Below are 21,175 nucleotides of genomic sequence, written 5' to 3'. Positions count from 1 at the left end.
TGACCAAAACATAAAGTAAAAAGGCTCCCCCCAAATCCCCATGGTTTAACTTGCTAAACATGGATTTTGAAAGTGGGAGCTATATGACTGCTTTTCTTTTCACTAAGATTTTAAAATAGCTCATACATCTAAAAGTACTGATGCTTTTGAGAATTAAAGTAGCCAAATCAATATTTTAATAAAATTTTAGTTAAAATTTCTAGAGTTATTTAGATAACTCTAGAAAATTGTGTAAATTTGTTGAACCCTAATTTTTAAAAAATACAAAAGGAATATTAAAAGCAGGTAATAAACAAACTATAGTTCACTCACTGACCTACAAGGGAAATCTGATAATGAAAATGTATGGATGCAAAGAAATTATATTCCTATTCTTTTATCAATTAATTTATTAGCAGCTCAATGCCCTAAACATAACAATGCAAATTTTTATTGAGCTTCTCAGTGTGTGAATTAGGTACTTAATGGCCATGCTGGAAGTCAAGAAGCATTGTTTTAAGATAATCTTATTTATAGTCACAAATGAACAAACCCTATAGATTAAAAATGTCATAAGAAAAAATGCCAAGCTGATAAGTTAATGAAAGGAGAAATGAGGTCACCTGAACTCTTGTTCTGTTGAAGTAAATTAATGCATAACAAATATAGAAACTGTCCATCCCATCCTTTTTATGAACTGGAGATGAAAGAAGACAGATGCATACTCCTTCTGCTCAGGGCAAGCAAGAAAGATGGGATAATACTGTCTTTCTCATTGAGAAGTTGTGTGAAAATTAGTAATTTCCTGCCAAACAGATGAGATTACGTTCTGTGATCACTACATTTGAGGATATTTTTAGGGGGGAGACTTTTCTCCCCATTTGATTTGCCTACATTTCTTTCTCAGTATGGCTTGTTCATAGGCATTCTATATTTTGTTCACAGAACAATAAATCTTCTTAATACCAAAGTCACTGGGAGTTCTTGGCACAACAGTTTCAAAGTTTGACCGTAGAATGAACCTTTAATAAAACAGTGTATTTCCTGGTGACCAGCATGGGCCAGCTGAGGATCCAATCCCTCCAGATCACTGCAGAATGTCCGGAAAGTAAATGTAAATGTAGCTTGGGAGACTACACATCCATTTTACATCCATTTTACAGTAGCAGAGAAATAAAAGACAGACTCATGAAAAGTTCGGTCTATATGACCAATATTCATGGATGTACAATCTCATTTTACTAGATTAGGATCCAATAAATCTCTTTTTTTCCTACCACATAATCCCATGCAGATGTTATAGGAGATAAAGGAAATCCTTTATTTCTTTTACAGAACATTCTTCTACAGAATGTTCAGAAGTCTGAATATAAAATATCAAAACTCATTATTTTATAATGCTGATTAAGAAAATCTTTGCTTATTAAATAAGGTGTGCCCCAGCATGGAATGTGTGAACACTACGTTTTGCAGATTTTGAGGTAAACAGTCAAGAAACAGACCTGGACTTTCCTATGAGCTCCCATGAAACTGAGGCTTTCTTATCAGTAAGGCTGAAAATATATTTAGAAGTGCTTGCTCTTATATAGTGGAATGTAAATAATCCATTCCAGTCTAGACTAGACTACTAGTGACTGATGGGTTACGCTCCAAGCTTTTATTGTGGATGACATAGATTCATAAAATACATTCAGGCTTTTTTTTTTTAGCTTCCATCAGTGCAGGATATTTTATCTCTTAATAAAATTACTGTTATGAGCAATCTACATAATATTGAGGAGAGAATTTTTCACTGGTCCTGACATTAGGCCAGGGTTTCAATATAGATGTCATATATGCATAAATTCATGTTTAAGTCCTTATGTGGCTACTATTCAAAGAATCATGAAGTATTGGATAGAAAAGAGTTAGGTTTGGGACATTTTTGGTGTTTTGTTTTGCGCTTTCATGTTTGCTTTTTTTTTTTTTTTTTTTTGTGTGTGGGAGGCTATGTATTTGATTTACAACAAGTGAAAAAAGAATACCTAATATCAGGAACTTCAAAATTTATTAAAATAAATGTAAATTTTAAAAATATGTATTTTACCAGTTTAATATGATCCTGTTAATTCTTTAACTGAGAGCACAGTGACCTGGAGATTAAGTGAGAAAAGTGACATGGAAATAAAACCTAACACAATCAAGTCCTAACTATATCCATGTATAATTCTGCATGATTGTAATCCATCTTCATTAAATGCAACTCTGGTCATTTTTTACATTCTCCTTATTAAATGAAATATAGAATTTATACTGATAAACTAAGATTTAAATTATAACTGAAGTCTAATTTTTTTCATTTGGGGAAACAAGACAGATCAGCATCATATGAACAAATAGAAACTGCTGAGGATTTATGTAATAAAAAAAATAATATTGCTTGTAAGATATTTTTCTTTGAGATTTGGAGCAGGAAGATAGCCATCAGAAGATTAAGAAAGTAAGGAAGATACTCTACATCTTCTTTGTTGAATTGTGAACTAATGGTTGCGTACATTTCAAATGTTTAATTTGAATAAAATAAAAAAGAATGCAGGTCTTTTACAACTCTTCTGTTCCTGTCTTTTCATATAGCTTGCCTGTATTTTTTGATGAAGATGAAGAAGAGTTATTCAGGTGTGAACGTTGTGCTTACATACATAAATCTCCTCCTAAAATTTCTACTTTTACTTACAACAAAATAGTTTTTTGCAATGTTCAATGAACGAAGCAAGGGGAGAGCAAGCAGAGGAACATGAGCAGTTTTGTGCATAGGGAGGCTAAGTGAGTGGCTCTCAAATTATCTGGGGTGCCATGTTTACACCATGTTGGGAAAGAAAATGTGAGCACTGAGAAGCTGGCCGCAAATCAGCGTACTGTAGTTTCAGGTGGATCTGCTGCCTTGGTCTTGAAACCTCACTGGATCTTACACATGCTCCTGTTCACATAGTCCCAAATGAAGGTTTAGCATGTTTGGCTATTCAGTATAAAGATTTAAATGTTCAATTTTACCTCTAATTGTAATGGTATAGGTGGTCAGTAGAATTTTTATTCCCATCTAAGAAACTGTCCAAAGACTATTCTTATATCTGTGTTTATATGTATGAATGTGCATATATGTATGTATGTATTATACCTAATTATTTTCAAGGTACCTGTCACAGTATGGGAGCAGTAACTGCCATCAACTTGCTCTAGAAATAATGGTTGCCTGAATACACCAAGAAAATCCTAATATGAAGGTATTGTTTCTTTAAAAGTGTGTTTTCTTAATAAAAGATTTTTAATGCCAAATTGCAAGGCCAGATGAAAGCTCCAAAAGGGGGTTATACTCACCATTTTGATCATTGTAAGTTTGTAATTCAGAATTAAGCTAGTGTGGTTTGTACAGGATTAATTAACTACAATGCAAGGGCACTGGAAAGGTTAATTAAGATGAACCTCCTATCACTGTGAGGAAACACTTTATGGTAAGTATTTCAAGAGGTTTTGTTTCCAATAAGAGCAAACAAGCTCTCTATATTTAGTAGTTTGATATTTAAAAAAAAAAAAAAAAAGCTTTTTCTGATTTACTTGAAAGCCTGATAACCATAAATATTAAATATTACAGAAACAGAAGGGAGATCAAACCATATTATTTGTAGTATTTCAGCTGAAATTCTCTATATAAGTTTCAAGATATTTGCCCTATGTCATTTAGGCATTGGTTGATCCTTTGAGTGATTTTTTATGGTGATTAAAATAGGCTGGTGAAACAAGACCAAAATAGATTCCTTGTCACTTCACCAGCAGGGAACAAAAGTGTATGTCAAATATACAGCTCTTCATGTTTGAGCAAATTCATTTCAAAGGTGACTTCTTTCACAAATTAAACAATATTGAATCAGCTAATTATGTTGTTGGCTAGCCTTCTGAACAGGCAGGGAAAATGCCATTTTGTCCAAAACTTATTTTCTTAAAATTTACAGAAATAGTAGAAGAGATTTAGTGGAAGAAGAATATTTGCATTATTTACTGACATTATTTACTACTGACTATATGTAGCATCTATACTCAGAGTCACTTGCAAGCATTCATTTGGGAGTAAACAATACAGTATTAAATAGATTTTAAAGTTTTTTGTTTTATGAATTATATCCATTTTGTGGAAAGATGGTGTTGCAAGATAAGATACTGATATATTACTCCAAAATTTGATTTCTCTTTTGAAAACCCTTTAAAATACTGCATCAGAGTGTGAGTCCATTTTGTATAATTTAATACTTCTACAGTATATGGATTTATAGTTAAGCTGTCTAGATTTTCTCCAAAATCAGTACCCCTAAATTAGCATTTGTAACAGTGAGATTCATTTGCTTTATTTGAACAGTCTTACTAACAGGATGAGATGACTGTGTCCCAAGAAGGAACCTCTGTATTTGATCTAAAAAGTTTCCCACATATTTCCCTTTATCTTGTGCTCTTATTTTTTGTGAGTTTTGACATATTGCATTCAAGTTGAGAAGCTAGTATTTTTCTAAAAAACAGTCTGAAAGCATATAGGAATTCTCCTTCCACATTTCTCCACCAGGAAATGATCGTTAAACAATGAGAGGTGTAAAACCCTGGAACAGGTTGCCCAAAGAGGTGATAGACGCCTCATTTCTAAAAACAATCAAGGTCTGATTGAACAGTGCTCTGAGCAACCTGATCTAGTTGAAGATGTCCCTGTTTATTGCAGAGTTTGTACTAGATTACCTTTAAATGTGCCTTCCAGCTCAAACCCTTTTCTGATCATAAAGGAAAATGGCAGCTCTATATGGTTCAATTTATACAGGTCTATCCAAAGTCTCCTTATCAAGAGTATAAGAGTAGATAGAGCAGAAATAAAACATTTCCAAGTAAGTAAAATTTTGGTACCATTAAAAAAAGGTTTTATCCCGGTATTGCTTCCAAGGAATTTACCTTAATTCCTTTGATAACGTCTTACCTGTCATTCTCTGAGGCTGCTGCCACCCTATGATTCGTCCTTCCTTTTGTGTTTTTACTATGTTTGTTTGTACAGAATCCCTTTCACATTGCCAGGCTGATGAGATTTTTGAGCAGGGTCTTTTCTGCTTCAGGATGAGAATGTAAGAAATCAATGTGAAAGATTGTGTGGGACTGAGGTAAAAAATAACACTATCATAAAGCTGTCTGTTTTTTCCTAATTATTCACATAGAATGGATTTTGTTTCCTTCTGCCTGTGAAAACAAGTGCAGAGAGACTTCAGCATAATACATACCCTTTCTTTCAAAGCCAAGATAAATCTGTGGTTGAGAATCTCATAAAAATTTCTTGTTTCAGGCTATTCATGAAGTTATGCAGGCTGAATCCAGCCTTATAATTGGAGCTAAACCAATGCTATTCATTAAATTTTAATTTAGTCTAGACATTTTCCTATCCCTATATTTTAACTTCCCTACTCATAGAAATAAAAATATCTATAAAATTTTGAATGTATAGTGCTAAAAATTGTCACTCATAGCTAGTGCACAAACCACTGTTATGATTCAAAATATACACTGGGTGAAAGTCTGGAGTTTTTTCTCTGTATCATAAAAAGCAGAGTCGATCAGCATTTTAAGGCAAGCTGAAAAGTTGATGCTAGAAATTCTAGACATGCCAAACTAAGAGTAATAAACAAAGAAAAAAGTATTTTTTATTTTTCTCATAAAAGTGCAGGAAAAAACTATATTAAAAAAAGAAAATCAAAACCTTAAAAAAAATCATCTTCTGAATCCTTGCAGAGAACTGGTGTCTACTTTTAACAGATGACAGCATAATTTTTGTAGGTGAAATGTATTCCTGAAAATGTTTTACTTTATTTTTACTTTCATTTCATATTTGCAACCCTAAATTTTCAAATGTAGTTCTAAATACCTGAATGTATTTCCAATAGTTCCAATTTGAGTTCCAATATAGTTTGAAACAGTTCCAATTTGAAATTCATAGTATTTCCTGAAAAAGTCTTCTTAGATTTGCAAATTAAGCCTTCTCTATAAGTCTGTGAATAATATAAATTTGCTTTGATGAGTGAAAAGATCTGCTGTTGACCCCCAACTGTCAAAAAAAAACCCCAGTCCAGACAAAAAATTTCAGATAGGTAGAAAGAGAGGAAGGAACAAGATGAAGAAAAAGAAAGTGAAATGGTAAGCTCTGGGTGTAGGGGAACAGATAATGTTCTCCTCAGTACTTCCAGTGAGGGAGAAGGACTCAGCCAAGTATGACTGCACACACCTTGTAGTTTAACACCTTGCTGTGCAGGTGATGTCATAGGGCTTCAGGTTTTCTTTCAAAAATGAGAACTGCTACATAGTCCATCTGAAAAATTGGGAAAAGAGCAGCTTTGCTAGCAGGCTTGCTAATTCTAGGGAGAGGGATTTTAAAATGACTTGAAGAGAAGACAGAGATAACTGCGAGGAAGTAAGTTAAGGTACAAGATGTTGGGAAAGACTCTCAAAATTCCAACAAATAACTGAAGCTGAAACTACAGAAAATACAATTGAAAGAACTTCAGAATGGACATTGACAGAAAAAGGAAATCTACATCAAGACTGAGGCCTGTCGTTCAACAGGGCAGGAAAACAAGTGTCAAAGAACACTGGATGTCTTCTTTGCCTTTCTTTCTTCCATAAAACTTGCTCTCAGGCCTTTTTTGACAAAATTGTGTTTATTGGGAGTGAAATACTGCCCACAGTGAAGGGAGATAAAGTTAGGGAGCACTTTTAATTGAATGTGCTTAAGTCCAGAGAGCCTACAACACGGGGTGCTACAGAAGGTGGCTGATGATGGTATGAGGCCTCTGTCATCTCTGAAAGCGCTTAGTGATTAGTCACCTGGTGACAGAAGGATCTCAAATACCATGCTTAATTTCAGAAAAAGAAAGAAGGAAGATGTTGGGAACTGCAGGCTTATCATGAGGAGAAGCTTAGATGCCTGGTTTTGTTGAGCCTTAAGAGGAAAAATAAAGAGACAATTCATTATTTTCTTCAGTTCTCCAGTGTGCATATATAAAGAAATGGAGGTAAACTCTTCTTCATGAGAGTATATAATGATAGGATGAAAGATAATAGACACAAGTCAGAACTTGGGAAAGCATGATTAAGGGAGAAAAGAAAATCATGAGAGGGTGGTAAAGCACTAGAGCAAGTCATTTAAAAGATAGTGAAATCTCAGACGTGTTCAAGGCTTGACCAGAAGGGTCCTGAAACAACCTGATCTTGCTCAACCTGCTATGAACTGGAGTTTGGACCTGATGGCCTCTGCAAGCCCCTTCCAACTTAAATGATTCTATGATTCTCTAACAGAATACATTATTCAGTTTTCTCCCTCGTTTGCATGCTCGAACTCTAACAGATCTTTTAACACCAAAAGCCAGAAATTATGAAAGTAAGAATCTTACAGTAACTGCATATTCATGGTCCAAATTCTTTTCATCTTAATACAAATAATCTCACTTTAGTCAAAGAAAAATTTTAAACAGACTAACAAACTTTTTTTTTTTTTCTGAACTCACTGTGGGACCCCAGAATGAGTGCTTTAAATCTCTATATTCAAAATTTCTTTCATTTCAAATACAAAGATTCTTTTATTAGGTTTTATGGCAAGAAATTTTTATGAATGAGAGCATGAAGATCCAGATATTTACTGGGTTACAGGATTTGTATTTGTAAAAAAATTCACATCAGATTTTGACATGAGAAAATAAAAACTCTATGTTTTCAGGACAACGGAATTTCAATTACCGAATAAATAATGTTGTGATAATTGCATTAAAAGAATATATAGCTTGTCATCTCCTCTTCCTTGAAAAACTGATATGGTATTAAAAACTACCAGCTGTTACCTGATGGTAACTCTTATTAAGCATTTACAACACATTTTGCATATCCAAATGATTCTGTAATTGTTTATAAGAATATCCTTGCAGTTCTTTTCCCTGTGTTTGTTCCACTTTGGTTTTCTAATTACCCACTGTCTTTACTTCAAAGCACTTGATAAAAAGGAGCTGAGGTGACAGCAGTTGCCAGTTTTAGGGCAGGTCACTTAGCATAAATATTCAGCATAAACTGCACACTTCAGTTTGATACTTCTACAAGCAATCTTTGGTCAGAGGAAGAACACTTGACCAGTGTGATGAACTTTTACTGAATATTTCTTTGGCATGGTTTCTGTAACCTGAGGAAATTGGTACGGGTGTAGTGAATGCAGCTTATGAAATCCTTCAGACAAAGCTAGGGCTAAAGCTGTTTTAATTTTTTAAGACCTGAAAATAAAATTTTAGCAAATTAGCTAGCTTTTGTTGATATAATTATAATTATTATGTTCATAATTGTTACAGCTAAACCTTGATCAATTTAACATGGATGCAAACTATACCTTGACAGACAGCTATTGTGAGAATTATTAATTTTTTTAATTTTAAACTTCAACTTCATATGACAAATGCATGAACATATGGGATGATTCTATCTACAGTTCTCCTAGAAATCAGATCTCTTTCTTGCTCTCTATTTTCTTTGTTTCTTTCTGAAGAAATGTTTGATAAAATTTTAAAAGAATTTCAACATCTCCCACTATGAAAAGTTCTAAAGAAATTCATACTATTGTTTCTTGAGATCAGAGCATAGTGTTTGTTACAGCTTTCATCAAAGCTCATGTTCTGTTTTGGAGGAATGCCAGTGGAGTGTGTAATAACATTTTTCGCTCTCTAATTTCCAGATTTTTATCTCTGTCTCATGTTCTTCATCCATCAAAAAATTATCTTACTAAAGGTTCTGAAAGTAATACCAGCACAGTGGTTCTTTTTTGCAGGAGTCTTCCTCTTTAGTTCTCCTTTGAAAGTCATGCTGGCCTGTTCTTAAGCTCAAAAGAACTGCCTTGCCTTTTGTTCCACACACATCTCTGCCGCTGGCCTTCATCTCTTCAGTAGCCAGGAACGCACCACAAGCAGCTAATCTCTGTGAGAACTGAGTCCTCCTCTGTTTATAAGCTAGTAAGACTGGAATGTACTTTCCTGGGAGCCAACTTAAGAAGGCTTATAGCCTTCGTAAAAGAATTCTTGGCCATGACAAATGAACCTATAATAATGAAAAACAAAGATGCATTCTGCTTTCAGTGCTCACTCAACATTTCCAGGAAAGAAGTACATCTCCATTTTTTTTCTCTCATTCTCTTTCACTACCTTAAAGTTTCAAGTAGGAAATACAAAAGTTTAGACTAATGTCACATTTTAACTGACAAAATATTTAACTGAAATGCTTTTTCCTAAAGATGTGCTATTGGGCCTTGTCCAAGAAACCAAAAAAAAAAAACCAACCAAGAGTATTTTACGTTGAATTTCTTATTAAGAAACCCTCTTTTTCTTTGAATACTATAAAAAGGAGACGGATTTAATCATCAGTTACAACTTAGTGCTTCCATGTGAAGCTTTGATTGATTGAAGTTTTCCCTTGGTGTGACAAATGAATGAAACAAGAATTTTGTCCTTAAAACACAAGATGTACAATCACTCTAAGGGACAGATCTTTTACAAAAATATGCATGGTCATCTTCTCTTGTTGCTCTTTTTCTTGAGCAACTGTATGCTCACTGTAAAATTTTAAGCTGCTGTATGTGTAAATATTAGAATAAATTAGAGAAAAAATGATAAAATAACTGGGAAATAAAGTAATAAGATTGGGTATAGAAAAAAATGAGAAAAAAAATGAATAATGCTGGTATATAAAAAAATGAACCTCCGACTTACACTGACTTGACTACTAAGAGAAGAAAAGAATTAAGATCAGAATTTCTTACTTTTCCCCAAAAAAACAAACCAACAAAAAAGCAGGTAAAGAGGACAATGAGTTATCAGGGAATTTGAAATATAAAACAGAAAGAATAGAAAGAAAAGTGAAAATGGAAAGCTATATCACTTTTGAATAATTGAGCAGGTAATTATTTTTTTGCCCTGAAGAAATACTGGCCTTAATTGGTTCTCACTGGCTACTTGACAAGTGGAAGAAGGAAATACATGAGGGTCTGGGACATCAAGAATTGTATGCCCTGTTCTCAATATGTTAGAGATAAAATGGCTTTTGCCTTATATTGAAATGTGTGTGCTGTTGTCCTAGCTCTTGCAAAGATTTTTGTAGTTAGATGCCGTCTCTATTACAAGATAAATGGTATTATGTCTTCCACATTTATGATTTCAACAAGGAGAAATGCAGGATCAAATTGTGGTTTCAAACTGATACTTTTCAATCTGAAACCTAAATGAAATTAAATTGATACCCTCTTACAACAGAGAAAACTTACATTTTTAGGTTTTTACAGTGTTTCAATGTCCTTTTTTTTTTTTTTTTCTTGGTATTGTAATAATTCTACATGAGTTGCCTTTTTCAAGATGAACTTTGCATGGAAAAAAATTAAATAAATTTGAACATCACAGAGAAGTATTCTTTGCATTTGTCCAGTTGCTTATATTTCACAGAATCCCACAATCACAGAATATGCTGAGTTGGATGGAAAGTTAGCCACAAGGATCATCAAGTCCAGCTCCTGGCTCTGCACACTGGGTACCATAGAGAAGAGCAGTGTCCACCCCTTCTCTTCACCTCATGAGGAAGCTGTTAGACTGCCATGAGGACTCCCCTGTCTCCTCCAGGCTGAACAGACCAAGTGATGTCAACTTCTCCTCATACTCTTTCCCCTCAGGACATTTAACCATCTTTATTGCACTCCTTTGAACACTCTCTAGATCTTTCTTATGTTGTGGCGCTCAAACCTGCACAAAGCACTTGAGATGAAGATACCCCAGGACAATCCCCTCCCTTGCCCAGCTGTGCCTGACACACCACAAGACACGGCTGGCCCTCCTGGCTGCCATGGCTCTGCTGCCTCACATTCAACTCATCAATTACCAGGACTTTTTCCACTCATTTCCCAGAGGGCATCTCAACTCTCCAGGGCTGGCCTGTCCCAGGTGATGAATCTGGCACTTCCCTTGGTGAACTTCATATGGTTGGTGATTGCCCAGCCCTGTAATTTGTCAAGGTCTCTCTGAGGGGTCTCCCTGAATTATTTTTTTTAAGTTTGCTAACTCAAAATGCTCACTTAAATGTATTAGCAGTGGTTGTGATAAATTTTTATGGCACTTTAGTGAAGTTCATACTTTCTCATTTTAATCACTGAAATAAACCTTACCTATGAGACAGTGGCATTTTATCTGTACGTGTATGAATGCTGAAAGCATTGCTGTAATTTTTATGGGCAGTAAATGTTCTTACATGATAATTCTGTTTATCCCATGAATCCATGGACTTTTGTATATGGTGAACATTGAAAAACTGTATATAATTAGTTCATTATCTATCTACTGAAAAACTTCCAATGGAAATACATGGAAGTCTCTCATCCTTTTATCATTTTGTAAAAAAAATCCCACTTTATCTGTACATTAAGGAGACAGGGGAAAAATCTCATACTCCAGGCAGCAGAACCAGCATTCAGACTCAAACTATAATTCTTTGAGACATGTGTTATCTTATTGCTGAACAGGGAAATGTTTTCCTTTGGATTTGGAAAGACTTAATATAATTGAATAACTATAAATAAACTATAATAGGTCTGTTGATGCATTAATTTAAAAAGAACAAGCAGAAGGTTTTGCCGGAAAGACTAGTTACAAGTAGCTAGACCAATTTATCAACCTTACTAGCTGTTCATGACTTACTGGAATCACTAACAGGGGAACACAAGCAGGATTTTAGGCAGAAGCTTTCTGAAAGTGATGCTCACTGTGGAGACAACTTTCTATTTTGGATTCACAGGTTGTGGTTGGACAATCAATGTTGAAGTAAATAGAAACAGTCACTTGGATAATGAATATCCAAAACTTTTTCTGGACTCATAGAACTGATCAGTTCTGCCACATCAGAGACTGAACAATTCAAGGTGTAACCACAAGATAGTACTCAAAAGGAAAATGGTACATAAGGTTATTTCAATGAAGGAAGAGAAGGAAGGCACCTAATATGGCAAAAATATACATGTAATTATTAAAAATGTTCTATTATTTACCCAAAATTATTTTTTTTATGGAAAATGGCATGACATTTTCTATGGCACTCTGATGTAACTAGAAATATATGACTAATGTCTTGTGGGACACTGATGACTATAATTACAAAATTACCATTCCTGTGTTGTCACTACATAAAGATTGAAGTATCAAAACAGAGTCTGCAGACATAGCTCAGATTAAAAAAAAAAAAAAAAAAACAACAAAATCTTTTGCACTACCTCTGCAACGCCAAATTAAATTTCTGACCTTATTATTTTATATTTATTTTCCTAAATTTCCTGGGAATGAGGAGTAGCAAAGGTTTGTAACTATAATCTGATATTATATCAAAGACAAAAAAAATGGAAAAGCTCAAGAATGTGCGTCTCTTTAATGCTTTTCTAACATTCTTATTTTATGTTATGTTCTTTTTCTAAAGAAGAAGGTCAAGGAATACAATTTCCTAAACTGTACAGCATACTACTGAAAACAGTGACATTCAATTTAAAAACATCAAATTTTTGGCCATGATTTTACCCTTAGCTTGCTTCTTATTCCATGATAAGTACAGCTTTTTAATCCAGGCATGAAACAGTTACAATAAGTACCCTACAATATTCTGGGCTTGTTTCAGACTTGCCAAGGACTTCTCAAACTCTTTCTGATCTTAGACATCTTGGGCTTATTAAAAGCCAGACAATTATGAATATCAGATTGTATTTAAATTGTCTGAACTTAGTTTTAATATTTAATAGTAATTAGATTTTTTTCATAATTGTAACAATGTTCATGAGACTTGTTTCACAGCATGCCTCACTCTGGTATATTACTTTTTAAAAGTAATTAAAAACTTGCATATACTTATGTTTGATTTTCAGTCTTTCCACAGGCATAGGAAAAATATACCATCACAGCTGGGTATTTTATGTATCCCCTAAGTCAGAGACTTCCTACTAAACCTTAAAGCAAGTCAATAAACAACTGAAGACTGCACACAAGGTAAATGCCAAATACTCTTTTCTATGGGTGAATGCTCAGCTGGAGTGGTATTGATTATATTATTCATTCTGATGTTTCTGCATGAGGCATCACTAAAAGCACTGGCTCAGTGACATATCAGACATAATACCACTAGTGGAAACAGAAGAATTAAGTCACATTTCTGACACTGATAAATTTAAGACATCTAAAGGATTATCCATGAGGAAAAATTATGATAGTAATGTATGGAGAAAGTTGTAGTCCTCATAATAATTTTGCTCATTTGACATTGTAGAATCTATGGCAAGTTTGTATTCAGAATGCAGAAAACATACAGTTGATGTCATTTCTCCTGTGCAACACCATACTGGTTTCTGCTCCCTCTTTTCCTTGAAAATTTCTGATCTGAGTCTTGACATTTAAAGTAATAAATCATGTTGGTTTACATGTCAGGTGGGCTTATATAATTAATATCTGTTTTTCCAGAAAGAAAATAGAGTTTCTATGTTTTCTTTTTTCTTTTTCAATTTACTAACCAAAAAGAATAAAATTGAAGAGAAGACTGGAGAAGCACACAGTTCTTGCCTAAAGCAATAGTTTCCTTTTTTGCTGTCTCATGTTCATGTTATGTTTCTCTTCTAAAAAGCATTGATTGTCTATATTTTTTATTGGCTGCTAATCTGAACATTCCCCAGTGGCTTCCACTTCCCTGGAAAATTAGCCACTATGTTCTGGACTAACTACCAACACAGTAAACCCATCTCTAAACAGACAAAAATGTTGTATTTTGCAACTACAAATACACAAACTAGACAATTTCTTCCTGTTACTATTACACATCTTGGGGACAACAAGCCACCCTCTCATAAAAACCCCCCAATACAGTAATTTTTTGGTTTTGTAAAGCCTCTTAAGGATGATAATTAAATTCCATTTTTATGTTCATGCTATCAAATACAATATCCCCAAGGAGAAAGGAAATTGAAGGTCTCTGGAGATGGAGGCCAGACATGCCAGACTTCACATTGCTGAAGTTTGGTAGTTTGATTTCATTTAGCTTTATTTATGGCCCTGCAAAGGGAATGCAGTGGGTTTTCATGACTCAAAAGAATTACTTCACAAGTTCAAACTGTTCCAGAGAAACAGTAAATTCTTTGATAATTTAATCTCATTTAAGTCAAAATAGAACGTAGGACCAACTTAATGCAATAAATTTTACAGCATTTGGGGACAGTTTGTTGGGATTTTGAAGTTAAAGAAAAATTATGAACATACTTTTAGAAAAACTCTTGATACTTCCATAATTTTTATGCAATTCATGAAATCAGAATAATTCATTACACTGGAAATTAAACAAGATATTTTCATTTCAAATATCCCAGTGACCAGGAAGAAATTTTAAATATAAAGATATGTATTACCAAGGAAACAAAAACATTGGCTGTGGCTGAGAGTAACAGAACTTTCCAAAAAAGATACCATTTCTTTTGACCTGTACAGTTCAAGAATGACATGTCAGTGCCAGGAAAAGATAAGTGTGAGGCTTTGGGATAATTAAAACTGATAAGGTGTTTGTTGCACCCTACTGCACTCATTGCTTTGTTTGAGAAGATAATAACTCTTACTCCTTAATTAAAAGTTTACAAAATGAATTGTTGTTAAAGTGCATTTCAAACTAATTCTATTCTATGGAAAATGTAATTACAATTTTTCTCTTTTTCCCAGTAATAATAGCTTTCAAAATAAAGAAAAGAGGAAGACTATTCAGTGTTAGAAACCACTAAGACAATATTTAAAAAACCTAATAGCTTTACAGCCTATGACATTTCATGCTTCCCAAGCAGTGAGTGGCTAATGAAGGGAAATCCTGATCCACAGTTCATTTAAGACAAGGAAAATGTTCCCACAAACTTCTTTTTTTTTTTTTTTTTTTTTTTTAATGTGAAACTTTTAGAGATTTCTGTCTGTATAAATACTGAAAATTAAAATAAAGTTTTTTTTATACTGTTTGCAACTTTCATAAAATTGAACTCTCATTTTCTGGCTTTCAAAATTAACTAGGCACTACCCATATTTGGGACCCCAGTGTTCTGTACACAGCTAGATAACTTTTATATTGTACTGTCATTGCTGAATTTAGTAACAGGGCATACAGCCCACAAAGTGTTAATTAAAAAACTTTGTATGTAAGCTTAACTTCAGGCAGTAGTAGAGTGGATTTCTTTTTTTTAAGAAAGAAAAGCCAATGCTTTGTATAAAGTAATTTTCATTAAATCCATAGTCATTCCTTATTCTAAATAAAAGTCTACATAAGCTATATTTTGTCTGTTGCTATTTTGGAGTGTTCTAGTAGATTTCTTGTTCTGGCACAGATTACTGCTGAATTCACACTTTCTAAACTTTGTATGGGAGTAGAACATCAAAAGAATCTTAACTATTAAATGTATTGTAATAACATTTAAAGCTGTAAAGAAAGCATTTAATTATGAGATAAAAATTGTAGAGCTAAATAATTCAATGCCCTAAACTAAATTGCTGTTACCTGCACAAATTTCCTTTTGGTTTTCATTGCTGAAGCATCTATAACAAAATATATATCTCATGAAGTAAAAGGGTTAAAATTATCTTACAACATCTTACACTTTATCTCTTTTATTGCAATTCTTTATATATTCTTGAAAACTATTTCTAAGGAAGAGTTCAGGTAACAGAAGGCTGAGCAGATGGTCTTTTCCAACTTTATAGTTCCAGAAAAAGCAAGGGCCCTCATTGCTGCTGACATCTGAAGTTGATGCAAGAAGATGCCTACCATGTCAGACAGAAAATGTAACAGCTAGTCAGACCCATGATCAGGCAGCTTGGCACTTGCTGACAGCAGTTTGTCCATGTGTTGGAATCAGAATAAAAAAATAAACCTAAACCATATGACTGCTAAAATCTGTTCATTTGCTTTCCTTTCTCTGTCATTAATTATTTTCTTTCATAAATGGACAAACAAACCAAAAGTATGATTAAGTTTACAGAGAAAAAGAGAGAAACATATTAAACCTAAAATTTGACATAAAGAAATTCATATTCATAGGTCCGAGTTTGCATTACAAGTCCTGTATTAGAAGGTACTTCCTTAATACTCCAAGTTAAATTCTGTCAATTGCATACCTTAAAAAACAACAGAGTGCAAAACCATACCATAATTTCAAGAATGCTTTAAATAATGCCTTAATATCTAATATCTAAGAGGCATTTCTGCCATTTAAAGATGAGGATTTTCTTTTATGTTGAAACAAGGGATCCCACCATTGTAAGCAACTACAACTTGACACAATATCATATTAGCACAGATGAGACAATATTATTTCCTCTTTTTCTCAACAAAATAAAAGAAAGGTTTTACTAGTACCACATGAAAAGTGGAATTTCACCTTATCTACATTCCTGTTAACCACTTTCCACTATATTCTCAGAAACTGCTCTGATAGTGATACCTTCTCTCTCACTCCAGGCACTAGCATATATTATTTTATCATAAATCATGTTATTGTGGACAAACAGCCAAATGCAGAGGTGCTACCAGAGTGATGGCAGCAGTTATTTGCTTATACATAGATTCTCAACCTAAGTGTGCTGCACTCTTACTCAGGTAGATTCCTATTAACAAAAATTAACTCATATCTCCCAAATCTAGGAAAGCGCCCTAATCAGTTGACCGTTGGTAATGAGAAGAGAATACTTCTTTTGCTGCTCTTCAAGGAAACAAACCTAGAAAGGTCCTAGTGGGAGTGCATGGCAGCTGTTCAGGGATTTGATTCAATGGATTGTAGCATGCTGAGGAAAAAAAAATACTTTATTTATTTTTATATTTATTTATTTCTTCATATATGTCCTCACCCTCCCAACATGCAGGCTTTGTCAAAGGAACTGTGCCTGAAACATCAGCTTTTTTCCCTTGGAAAATTTTATGTGTATTTGTAAGAACAAACCTCATCTCTTACTTCTTTTATCAGTTTTCTAGATTTAAATTGAGGGATGAATTCAGAAGCTAACTCCATTCCTTAACAAGCTTTCAACTATTTCTTTTTAATTTTAGTTAAAACTAAGAAGTTCTAACGTTACATTGATTTGTCTTCTTCTCATCTTTGAACTAGGTCCAAAACTAACATACATAAACAAATGTTAATTTCTTCATGGGAACATCATTGTCCTTTATGTTAGTGAAAACCTCAGACACGTGAAGCTTAGAAAATTCTCAAAAGCTCTTCAGGAAATATATTTGAAATGGGAACGCCATCCATGTAAGCACAGAACTCAGAGTCCCTGTTCTCTGTGCTATAATATTAACAATCCCTGTCATAGGTTTACTGAAAGCCGGTGCTTGTCACTATCAAATTTAAAGATTATTCTTGAATGTCACTGCAGAAATTTCTAGAAACTTGTTTGTTTCAATTCTAAATTTATTCACTTCATTTATATATTTGTCTGAAGAAAAACTAGAGGGCTTTTACTGTGACAGTGTGATTCCTGTTCCCCTGAAAAATGCACTGTATTATTAAGTAAAGCAGTTCATTAATTGTTGTTCTCCTTTATCTTGTCTGAACCACAGATAAGAAAATATTTATTAATTTCCCTTGTGTAAATATTTTATATTGTTAAATTCATGTAAAACATGACTATATTATTTTTAAAGTCTTAGCATACTAATACAGAAATACTGGTGGAGACTGAACCCATTCATTTGCAGTTTAGTTTTAGTTCTTTTTAATTTGTATATTCTATACAATATATATTGGTATTTACTGATTAAAAGTCTCAAATTATTATAATTTCAAGTGAGATTTTGCCTTAAGTTTTAACTGAAATAATTGGGTATTTGGTAAGGGAATCCTTAATTAGGTGAAGATCAGAATAATAATCACTTTTAAGAAATAAAAATACTCTATGAACTATAATTATTAGTTTTTATAACATTCATGAAGTGCTAGTGTTATGATAATTTAGAATGTCTTTGTAGTTCATTAAGCCAGGATGAACATTTTGAGAGCACACATTTTCACTTTTGTGTGTAATGCCACTAGACACACAGATAAAATTTTAGCAAAGATGGACAAATCAGCATGCCCAGAAACTATGTGACACACTTGTAGACTGAAGAAATCAGTGGCATATGGGAGTAAATCTGATGAAAATATTTTTGGTCATATGCTTCAGTAACCCAACTCAGTGAGCCAGATTAAAAATATCTTCTAATGGTGCAACTAACTGACATTGATTTACAAGTACATATTTATGGCACAGCTCAGTGCTGTGGTACAGAGATAGATTGGATTAATGTTGTTTTTCTATTTTTGCCTACTATGTTAAACTAAGCAAGTTATTCTGAGGAATTTTCATGATGATTATAAAGTTCTAGGGTCAAAAATAGTTTTGAGTACCACATCCTGAGTTCTGATCATTTTAGTATTTTAAAACCTTTTGTTAATATCTTTTTCTATTAGATGTGTGTTGGAAGCATAGATGACATGAAGAACAAAAGAAAAGAAAACCACTTATTTTGTTTGACTCTTTGCTTTTGGGGAATTATGGCTAGCTTTTTTCATTAGAAAATTAGTTTCATCAATTTGAATTCTTTGCTCGAAAATATTTAATAAACTTATGCTACTCCATAATTCATTAATCAAATTATGCTACTCTAAGAAAGGTTGAAGAATTGGTTCGCTCAGAAATCAGGGATGTTCCTTGCAAAAAGGATATGTAAGTTCACCATCTTTTCAGCTTGGCAGACCTGTATTTTTTTCTAAATCTACCCTGAAATGTGCCATTTAATATTCCTCAAAAAATGGGACTTGACTTTGATTATAGCTGGGATTCAATGTTTTTTTATATTAGTTTTGTCTAGATGCATCTTCTTGTCTAGACAGCCAGACAGTCTAAACAAAAAAGCAAAAAGGGTAATTTAACCAGAGGGAAGGTCAGCAATTAGCTAACAGTGGGAAACAAAAGATTACAAGTTAAATAATTATAAATGCATCCTAGCATATGCCCAGCTGTAGGTATCATTCCTGGTACTTCAAAAGATTTTGTTTTCAAATTTTTAATGTTCTGTTAGATATGAATGGCTAAGGTTTAACAAATGCTGTTTGGAGAGTTTCCTATGCTCTGAATGTCTCACATCATAACTCATATCCCTCTCTTACCTTGATTATAGGTGCTTGTTAAACATAAAATTATGTTAGAGTTTATAGCTCTATCAGGAGTTTTATTTCTTTGAAAGCGATTTTACATTCCAGCTTTGCAAATAACCAGCCATTAATATATGAACTGTTGTGCTATTAAAGGCTCTTATTTTCTACACTGAACTGTTTATTTTCTATTTCTGAGATACTTTTCAATTTAATCTTGAACAAGCACATGTTGTTTAAGATGATTACTGTTGGCACAAAAGCAGCATTGCAATAAAGACTACAGCTTAACAGATAAACAAATCCTTCACCAATACCATGTTTAAGACATGTGAATTTATTCTCAGCCTTTGCTGGGATTCCTATATCACATATGGTCCCTGTGACTATCAAGGCATGTATCTTACTAGCAATCTTCCTAAAGATATGTGAAAGCAAATATACCATAAATTTCTGATTTATCTTTTTTAGGAATCATATTCAGCCACTCATCATAGTCATCCAGACCCTTAACAAAGATAATTCAGTATTTATATTCATTGATGAGATCTCCCTCTTCCAAACCTTCTCTCCTCTATGTTAAACAGTAGCAACACCCTCAGCCTTCAATTATGTCTGTGAAGCTGGGTGTGACCTCACCAGTGCAGAGCAGAAGGCCTCACAGACCAGATCAGTGGTCTAGTGTCTTGGATTTGAAAGTGAAGAGCTGCCAATTTGCCAAGTCTTGTCTGCTGAAGCTCTTGCTAATAAACCCAAAACTCACCTCAGTCTCAACCAGCACAGCCTACAGTAAAAGTCAGTTACATTTTCTAGTTACGGCCAATTTGACCTTTAAGTCCTATAAAGCACCATGCTCTGGGTGTCCAAGCATTCCCTGATGTGCCATTTGGAAGAAAAAAAGCACTTATCTTCCTTTGAGAGACTGACCTTGACTCTACTTAAGACACATAGATTGTACTGAGCACTGGTGTCGATGGATTCAGCGCTATGGGAACAGTAGCCAATTTTTCTGTAATAGGGTAGTGATTTGACTTGAATCCAGACCTTTGTCTGTTCATTTGAGTTTATGAATCTGCCATTTCTGATTCCATGGAAACCTACATTCAACAACTGACATAAAGGGTGTTGCAAATCGACTCTTTAAATCAGAAGATCAGAATATTTTAAGAGTGTGAACACGAGTAAAATATGAGCAAAAGCCATTTGAGATTAATGGAGAAGAATAGAAACTAGCAGTGGCTTTTTGGGCCAAATATTTAATTTGTAAGTAGGAAAACAAAAATGAAAAATACATATCTTTATATTTGCTGATGCATGATCTATTGCATTGATTGATTTAAATAGAACTGGAGTGAGGGGTTTTTTTCTAACCACTAAGAGAAATTTGACATCTAATCTTTGATGCCATTTCTCCTGTCATATTTTAGAATGAGAGTGCATTAAAGTATCATCCAAGAAAAACCTAACTGCAGGGATACTACTATTTTTGTAAAATCACATGCAGAAAAATATGGGATGCAACCTGAAAATGAAATGGGATTGTCTTAGGCAGTTAGAGACCTTGGATAACATATAGCTTTTGACCTCTAATTATGCATTATTTCACTTGTTCAATTTTCTGTAAAGTCTCTGACAGTAATGGAAAATTATGTCAATTATCTAGGTATTATTTTCTCTCCTTTGGAATGTAAGGGAGGACAGTTTCTTTTAGAATATTTTAAAGGTCCCTAAAAAATTAGAGAAGGGCTGGTAATTGCTAGATTTTAGAACACCTCATCTCTTTGATGACACTCATCATTCTCTGAAAAAATGAAGAATTTACTGAATTTCTGGTTTGCAATAGCTGTTTAACAGATATGATAAGAAAATGTGTTAGCTATTAACAATTAAAAATTTGACAAATACTTGACAAATTAAAATATTATTTAATAATATATATTTATACGGGAAGGA

This window comes from Haemorhous mexicanus, chromosome 2 (genome assembly GCF_027477595.1).
Source record: "Haemorhous mexicanus isolate bHaeMex1 chromosome 2, bHaeMex1.pri, whole genome shotgun sequence".
Classification (NCBI taxonomy): domain Eukaryota; kingdom Metazoa; phylum Chordata; class Aves; order Passeriformes; family Fringillidae; genus Haemorhous; species Haemorhous mexicanus.
This window is presented reverse-complemented; position numbering follows the sequence as displayed.